Source organism: Myotis brandtii, unplaced genomic scaffold (assembly GCF_000412655.1).
Source record: "Myotis brandtii unplaced genomic scaffold, ASM41265v1 scaffold105, whole genome shotgun sequence".
Taxonomy (NCBI): domain Eukaryota; kingdom Metazoa; phylum Chordata; class Mammalia; order Chiroptera; family Vespertilionidae; genus Myotis; species Myotis brandtii.
This window is the reverse complement of record NW_005353538.1, coordinates 6,438,078-6,446,533: the sequence shown is the minus strand read 5'-3', so window position 1 is coordinate 6,446,533 and position 8,456 is coordinate 6,438,078. Positions and strand designations below refer to the sequence as shown.

The following is an 8,456-nucleotide window of genomic DNA, read 5'->3' as shown; positions in this document are numbered from 1 at the left end:
TGAGCGCGCGCCACAACACGCACACGCACACACACACGTACACGCGCACACACACACGCACACGCGCACACACACACGTACACGCGCGCACACACACGCACACGCGCGCACACACGAGCACATACGCGCGCACGTGAACACGCACACACGCACACACACGGGCGTGCCGGCGTGTGCATGCACTTGCAGTCACATACGCACACACCAGGTCTGCAGACAGGCGTGTCTGAGAGCGCGCGCGCTGCACACACTTCGGATCTGCTGATTAAAGCCGCGAGCAACTCAGCGTGGCGGGCGGGAAAGGGAGTGAATCAGAGGATTACAGCCTCTCCCCTCTGCCACACCAGCGGAAAACAGCAACCTTTTTCCACATGGGGCCTGGACAGTGAGGTTAGGCTAAAGAGGAAGCAAAAGGGAGAGAAAAAGAAAAAGAGAAGAACCTTTCAGAAGGAAGAGAGAGAGAGAGAGAGAGAGAGAGAGAGAGAGAAAACTTTAGTTATTGATGGTATTAGAACACATTTAATTGAAAGAAAGCTAAGCAAATCACACAGGATCACCACAGAAACATCAAGGGTAAACCAAGGATGACCAGGCTTTGACCAAAAAACAAAACAAAAAACACCTTCCTTTCTTTTTAGAATAACTTCTAAAATGTAAAATCCATATTTTTAATAAGTTTTAAATTAATCAAATGGGTTTTAATTGAAATAAAAACAGCAAAAATGTCCTGGTGCTTTTGAAAGAGTTAAGTAAAGTCTGCTCAAGTGAAAGAGCTATCCCCTCTGTTTCTTCTTATTCAAGTCATAGGGCTTATTTATTGTTAAGAACACGAGCCGGTTGTACTCTCAGTGCACACTCTTGTTTCTGTAGGAAATAGGAAGCTGGAAGAGCACCCATAGTACGTATATGTACACCGCCTGCTCCCAGGCGGAGGGAACGGGTTTATGGAGTGTTAAGGCTCAGAGGGGCTGGGGCCTTGTCCAAGGACACAGCAGTTCAGTAACAGAGACGGTTTGAGGACCTAGGACTCTACACTCATAATTTTGCAGAAGGGACAGATTCTCTCCCCAAGTCGCCATTAGAACCTTAGCAAGAAAGTCAGTCGTGGCTCTTAGGCAACATAATGACCGCCTCCTCGGGTCAGTAGGAAAAAAATCTTTACCCAGAGCAGCCAGAACTAGCAACATCTTGCCTGCATGTTGAAAGCTGCTAAACAAAGATGCTTCTGAGAAGAGAGACACCTTCCTTCTGACCACAGCAAGCAGGAAGCAGAAAGCCAGCAGAGGTGTTAAGTGGCTGCTGCTGGTTGAATACTGTGGGTTCCATTCTGGCTAAGGCTGGGGCAAAACCATGGCGACAAATCAAACTGAACCTGAGCAGCCCACAAGTTAGAAGACCATCCTTCACAACCTGTCCGGGAATTTAGTTGCCAAGAACTCCCCTCATCAGAACCACAGTCCTTACACTCTCAGGTGAGTCACTAACTCATGGTAATGCAACAAGGCCTTTTTATGCCACTTTCAAGAGCATAAAATTGCATAGACACAGTAGAAAATATTGAGACATCAGAGGGAGGTTCTGCTGTTACCAAGAGGTCGCTGTTTCTCAAACAAGTCATTTATCAAAGGAAGACCCCTGACCTCAATGCTCCTGGGAAAAGACTCATTACATCACTGAATTTTAAAGCTTCAAAAAAAAATCTCACCCAGCCAGTATTGCTCAGTGGTTGAGCACCGACCTATGACCAGTAGGTCACGGTTAGATTCCGGGTCAGGACAATGCCAGGGTTGAGGGTTCTATCCTCAGTACAGGGCATACAGGTGGCAGCCAATCGGTAATTCTCTCTCATCATTGATGCTTCTAACTCTCTCTCCCTCTCCCTTCCTCTCTGAAATCAATAAAAACATATTTTAAAAATATTTCATTTGGCCCAACTCCCTCATTTCACAGATGTAGGAACCAAGGCTAGGAGAGGAGAGGTGCTTAGAGTCACACAGCTAGTGTCTCTGAAGCCCAACCCTATGCTGGAGGAATTAAGGAGAGCGTTGTGGTGAACTGAGAAAAGATTTACTATAGGGCATATGGTCCAAGATTGCACTTTTCCCTGAAAATCTATACTTATACCAACCACATAGTCTACAGCAGTAGTGTCCAATAGAACTTCCTGTGAGGGTGGAAATGTCTATATCTGTACTGTCCAATACAGTGACCACTAGCCACATGTGGCTAATGAAAATGTGGATCTAAAATTTAAATGGCATTTAATTTTAATTCATTTAAACTTAGTACAATTTCAAAGTATTCCATTGTCCCCATACAACTATTGAAATGTCCCCAAAGTTATGATGTATTGTATTTAATTTTCTCTCACACTTGGAAAAAGCACAAAATTCATGTTGGGCCATATAATCTCAATTTTTTTTTTGCTCAGAATATACATTCACCATATTTATCATGGGCTGCTTTAGAACATGACTCAGGTGAAGAACTGAGCTTTTGCTCTCAGTAGCACTAACATTTACTATTCCTTCCATCCTCCCATCCCACCCTATTGTGATATCAACATAAGAGCTAGGAGGAAAAGAGGGTTAGCTAAAAGAACTGGGAATAACTAGAACAATGATCTGCATCCCACAGTGCCCCTGTGTGGGAAAACAGCAGGCCACTCTGGGTAGCTGGAACACCTCCCACTGCTGCAGGCCTGTCAGTCACTCTGCCTGGGAGGAGAGGCAGAGCCCAAGCAAGCTGCTGCCTGCATGTCGCTGCCTGATTTCTAAAATTATACCAGGCTTCCTGAGCCCTGCATTATTTTAACAATGATGGTACATACCTCCCTCACCAACTAAAACCAAAAGCTATACAACTGTAATATAGCAAAATCAAGCTTTAACTATGTGCTGTACTAAGCCCTGTACTAAGCACTTAGATACATTATTAGCTCATTTGATGGTCACAATTACAATAAAGAGTAGATTTTTTGATACAGTCCCTATTTTACTTATGAAGAAAGAGAGGTTTGGAGGATAAGTAATTTGCTCCAGACCCTATAGCTACTTAGTGCTGAAGCTAAAGTCCAGTTTCTTCATCATTATGCAATCTTTTATATGATGCTTGCTACAAAGAGGTTATTCATTAAATGTTTTTAGTTGAATGAATGAGTGAATGAATGAATGAGCTAGTGTAGGAGACATCAGCAAACTCAAAAGACATTCATCACTTCTATTAATATAGACAAGAACATGTTAGCTCAAGTGAGACTTAGAGCAATAAAAGGAAATGTCATTGGTGAAAATATTGACTGTGACTTCTCCTTGTGTAGAAGATGTGTGAAATTCTCACCTATGTAAAATTTCACACATCTATTATGGGCCATCATTAGTGACTATGGAGAAGCAGAAAGGCAGTTTGAATAAACAAATAGAATTGTCAATAGAAATATTTTAAGTGACTCTCTGAAATAATTTCTTAATCTTCCTTCTGTTTTCTCACATTAACGAGTTTCTTGGCAGTAGTATGTGTTTAAATTTTCTATTGCACTTATCTTTAGAGACATCAGCATAAATATACACAAAAGGGCTCATATTTACAGGCAAACATCCCAAACGTGTCCTAGTTCCTAAACTGCTCTTTGTCCCCAGGCTTTTCTGCCCTTCCGCACCCTGTAATCTTCCTTAGACTGCTCAAATGTCTTCAAACACTCCCCTTCCTAGCATGTCCAATATGAATTCCTCACTCCCAGCTCTTAAAGCCTCCCCCCTTCCCAAATTGCCGAGGCTCAGGTTCGCAAGCTCCACACTGTCTCACAGATTTACAGGGCTCATTCTCACCTTCATGCCTTCACGACTGTCCCTCTGTCCGGAATGTCCCACCATTCTTTTATCTTTCAAGCTTTCATTTAAAGCAATGATCCAGAATGCATTTTAGACCTTGTGGGAAGCAGCCATGTCCATGGACTGCACATAGTCCTCAAGAGCAGTGATCCGTTCCTCTGGCATATTTGTTCCAACTTTATCGTCTTCTACTACACACTGCATTTGAAGTTTATAAACTCCATGCCATATTGGAACTAGTTTAGAAGAGCCCCTGACCAAGCCATCTGCTTGAATGCTCCTGACACGCTCCTCTCATTTTGCCATTTCCATCTCAACAGCCCAAGGTTTCACATCTAAGATGGAAGACTTAGCAACAAGTGCAGGTTTTTGGCTTTCTTTGACTCATACTGTGCAAGGCATTCTTCTCTTAGCCTCTTTGCTTCTTCACTTTCCTCCTCCTCCTCAGATCCAAAGAGATCAATGTCATCATTGTCTTTCCTATCTGTAGCTCCACTTCCTGGGGTGTCTTCCATATTAGCAGGGCCATATTGCCCAAAGCTTTCTTCACTCCTGGCAGGCTGGCCTTTTCCCTTTCGGAAGACTTGATGTGATTATACCAAAGTAGGGCATGATACAAGCTGGCAGGTATTGGGCTGGATACCACTTCAAATACCACATCTGCTTGTGACGGCACATACCCCTCGATATAGCGCTTGTCCACCAGGTAGTTGCTGAGCACCAGGAGGCAAGTGGGGATTTTCAGGTCTCCAAAACCCATGGCTTCCCTGATCCTGGAGCTGGGCAGCAGCAGAGGAAGGAGGGTGCAGGCAGTCTCACAAGGGCTAAGAGAGGAAAAAAGGCTGCCACACTTCTGCTACTCAGATCTTCACTATGCCTAATTCAAGTCCCACTTCTTTGTGAAACTTCTCTGACCACTCTTGATTTTGTTAAAATCAAGACAGATATGATCATAATCTGTCTGGAACACTCATCTCCCAGATAACCCATAGTTCATTCCTGCTCAAATGTCATGTTAGCTGTTTGGCCTTCTCTGATCACTCTAGTTAAAATGACAGCATCCCCTTACGCCAGCACTCCCAAACCTGATTTATCTTTTTTTCTTCCTAGCATTCATCCCATCTTGTATATTCTATGTTTACTTGTTTATTTGTTTATTGTCAGCATCCTCCTTCCCAGAATGTAAACTTCCCCATGAGGACAGGGAATTTTGTCTGTTTTGTTACTGGTTAATCTTGGGAACTAAGAATATTTCCTGATACATAGTAGATGCTCAATAGATATTGACTGACTAAATGAATGAATCTTCCTCTCTTCAAAATTCAAAGGTCATAGCATGTATGATATCATATGGAACATGATTCACATAATTTAGGAATGTGAATCTTTGTCTCTTTTACTGTATTTCCAAGACAAATATAAATAATTTCTGGCCCTGGCCAGTGTGGCTCAGTTGATTGAGCATCATCTCATGCACCAAAAGGTCACTGGTTCAATTCCTGGTCAGGGCACATGACCAGATAGCAGGCTCGATCCCCAGTAAGGGGGGGAGGGGGCGTGCAGGAGGTGGCCAATTGATGTTTCTCTCTCATCAATGGTTCTATATCTCTATCCCTTCCCCTTTCCTTTCCCCCCTCTCTAAAAAAATCAATAAAAACATATTTTAAAAAAGAAAAGCAAATCAATAAAAACATTTTAACAACAATAATAATAATTTCTGGCATCCTTTTATATTTTTCTCTCTTCATCAATGTATTCTTTCATTAATTATTCATTAATTATATGTTGAGCATCTATTATATGATATTATATGCCAGGTCCTATTCTTTTATGTTTTTATTTTTTTAAGCAAAAAAATTTCAAGAACTGAGATACACATAAATACATACACACACAAGCAAGAAACAAGACTAAAAAAAAGAGTAGTAAAACAAAGACTAGTAAAACCGAGACTCCAATATTAATTATGTGGGGACAGAGTGTACAAAGTGTGACAGACTGAGTGGGTAGGAAAAGGGAAAAAGAGACAGAATGGTGAGAGACTAGAGTAGGGTGTTGCCAAAGTAATCACCAGATGCTAGTGCTTAATATAAACTGAACCAAAGCAAATATGCAAATATATTTAACATGAATTTTTAAAATTTACATTTCAAAGTGTTCTGCCAGCTATCCTGCAGGTAAAAACTAAACTAAGACGAGCGACATCTGGTGGATATTTTGGAAGAGATTCTTGAGTTTCTCCCCCATGTCTCTGGACTGCCATTGATAATGCGTTAGGACTCCACATTACTAATTACACTCTCATGAAAGAGTCTTTTTGCAGGACTCAAGGTCTCATTGCAAGAGGAAGCCATAGGACCTTTCTATCTCCCAACTAATGTCCCTCTGTCTTCTTCGGAATGCATACAAAATCTGACACCACAATTCTTCTGTTAAAAGGTAACTTATTACTTAAAATGTTCACATCCTTTGACCTAGGGATTCCACTGCTGGGACTCTGCCCTAATTAAAATGGTCTTAAATGAGAAAATCAACTATTTTTTACAATGGGGAGAGTGAAACCTAACAGTTCAACAATAGTGGAAAGGCAAAGAAAATTACAGACATTATAATGTTTACCAAACATTTGTACCCACATTAAAACAAACATTTTAATAATTTTGTATCAACAAACATTAAGGTAAAAAAGCAAAAGTCAAAAAGTATGTATATATGACCTCAAATATGTAAATAATACACATGGAAAAAAAGACTAGAAGAAAACATTCTAAAATATTAAGAGTGATTGCTTCTGGATGGAAGGATTATACATTTTTAAAATCATGGTTTGCAATATTTTTCAAATGCTCTATAATTAACATACTTGTTTTTACAGAAACATTATTTAAATCTTAAACAATGCATTTGTTCTGACTAATTTGTAGAATTATTCAACCTCTACGTGGTTTTATTAATTTCAGATGAAGATAGGTAGAGTTTCCATAAGGGGAAGCAAGAAAAGAAAGCAAGCCCTGACTGGTTTGGCTCAGTGGATAGAGCGTCGGCTTGCGGACTGAAGGATCCCAGGTTCAATTCCAGTCAAGGGCATGTACCTTGGTTGCGGGCACATCCCCAGTAGGAGGTGTGCAGGAGGCAGCTGATCGATGTTTCTAACTCTCTATCCCTCTCCCTTCCTCTCTGTAAAAAATCAATAAAATATAGTCAGAATATGTATGTTTTTTTTAAAAAAAGAAAAGAAAGCAAATATATTATAATTTAGTTCCAGGATCTGAGTCCTTATGGAGAAACCCCCGGGCTGTAGAACTGTACTGAAAATCCAGTACTGTTGGCATGCTCCTCTAAAAAGTACACCAGAAACTTACAGAGGGCTCTGCTGGCACCAGGGAGCTACAGAGTCTCATAACCACATGGGTCCCCATCTTCACCGTCCCTAGAAGAGCCAGGTCAGGGCCACCTTGAAATAAGAGGAGGAAGAAATGTGTAAAAATACAGGACAGGAAAAAATAAAATTCCCAAAGCTAAACTAACCTAGTGGGGTCAGCCCCTGCCTCAAACCTACCAATGTAAGTCTAAGTATCAGAAATAGATGCTGGTTAACAGGAACTCCAGCCCAAGATCTTCTCATCACAGCGGGGCTATCCTAATAGCATTTAAAAAACTAGTCACTTAGGTTTGAATGGTAATAAACTAAAGAGTAATGCTTCCCTATCATTCGTGAAACAAGGATGCATTTTCCCTTCTCCTCACATATATCAGTCTAAGACCAGAGCAAGGATTCCGAAGACAAGCAGGAGGGATACTGGGAGCTCTGCTTCTGACATGCACTTCCCGTCTTCTCAGAAATTCAGTATTAAACTCGAAAGGCAGCATTCATATTCTGCGGCAGAAGTTTTTATAGCACTTTACAGTTACAAAGTGCTATCATCTACATCATCTTAATTGGCCGTCACAGTAAATAACTCTTGGAAATAGAGTTTATTTTATTGCCCCCGGCGAATAGGAAATAGGCCCTGCCAATTAGTGGTGGAGGCAGTTTTCTAGCCACCTCTACACTCGGTCTGCGCCAGGGAACAGGCCGGGAAAACAGTGACCAGGATGCTAATGGGGCCAACCTTTGACTACACACTACATAACATTCCCGGTGCTTAAATTTCTCACACTCTAGGAAGTTGATACTAATATTACCAACTTTTTTGTGCTGTATTCCATTTTCAGTACTCTATCCATCTTAAGCAGCCATCCCTCTGGAGGGCCAGCGGTATTTAGGGACGACGGGGTCCAGGTTGAGAAAGGGAAGCGCATTACCGCTTGTCTCCAAGTTCTGGAAGTCTGAGTCAGGAATGCACACTAAGAACCTGTGAACTCAGAGCGGGTTCCAAACTTCTGCCTCCTTCTTCGCCCCCCCTCGCCCCTCCGCGTGTCCCCAGTTCTGATCTGGCCGCTCCGCTGGCAGGACTTCCCAGTTACCCGCCGCCTTTCAGCACTTACCTCTTCAATCGTCGGTCGGTCGGTCTGGTTCACCATCGCGGTCCCCAGCCCTTCGGAGCAGAGCCTCGTTCAGCTACAGCGTCGCCGCTGCGTTCTCGCTGCCATGGTGACGCGGAGGCCCGCCCCAGCCAGCCTCCC

The 8,456-nt window shown here is 42.2% G+C and overlaps 1 pseudogene; it reads right to left on the bottom strand.

Annotated features, from left to right (window-relative positions):
- Window positions 1-3,373: 3,373 nt before the first annotated feature.
- Window positions 3,374-7,278, bottom strand: LOC102257537 (annotated as a pseudogene).
- Window positions 7,279-8,456: the final 1,178 nt, after the last annotated feature.